Consider the following 932-nt stretch of genomic DNA (forward strand, 5'->3'; position numbering starts at 1 on the left):
AAAACAAACGTTCTGCTGAACGCAGCCATTGGGTGCGTTCAGCAGACTCAACAGTTTTGCAACCGTTTTATGATTGTCTGCTGAGATAGGACCATTCTTCTAGATCTAAAAGTATGATCCAATCAGCGCGAAGGAAACTTCCAACAGTTGCAAAACAAACGTTCTGCTGAACGCAGCCAATGATTCATCCTCGATCTCCCCATCTGAGGGGAGGGGAGAGCGGGATCTGTTCAGATTCCTGCATATGGTGTTTATGGGCAAATGGGAAGGCTGAGGGTTCCGATCCGAAGCCAAATCCTTTGTTTTTTGACTCTTGCGGTCCGCACTGGACTTCTTACCCTTCTTTCTCCCCCGAGCCATTTCAGGAGGATCCCGCAGGAACAATGATGCCGAGCTGCCCGCCGCTTTTGGATTGTCTAACCTAAACGGTGATGAAGTTCTAGGTACTTCCGAGGCTTTGCTAACCTTTTCAAAAAAGGAATTAAAGTCTTTCAGCGAGACTGAGACTGAAACTGAAGTCTGCAATGGTTCTATAATACTAGATCCCCCCGGGTCGGGGGCGAGCTGGCCCGAGGACGGGCTCTCCTGGGATGCGTTCCAAAATTCACTCCGAGTAACAGAGTTTAACTCTACGCCGTTCCAAAACGCGAGGTAACTGACCATATGGGCGGAGCCTATTCGTTCCAAAAGTATGAGTAAATCTACCTCGGAGTCAACTCTATGAACCCTGCTTCCGAGGGGTGCGTTCCAAAATTCACTCCGAGTAACTCTAAAGAACCCGGAGTAGTGGGGGAAAGAGTAAGTCAGAGTACGTTACTCGAGTTGACAAATTTGGAACGTGAAAAGGTAAGGTAATATTATATATACATATAATATTATATTTAATATTTTATTTAGAAAGAGATAAACTCAGATAAACTATATATGTATGT

This window comes from Mycetomoellerius zeteki, unplaced genomic scaffold, assembly GCF_001594055.1.
Source record: "Mycetomoellerius zeteki isolate Tzet28-1 unplaced genomic scaffold, Tzet1.0 scaffold10, whole genome shotgun sequence".
Lineage (NCBI taxonomy): Eukaryota > Metazoa > Arthropoda > Insecta > Hymenoptera > Formicidae > Mycetomoellerius > Mycetomoellerius zeteki.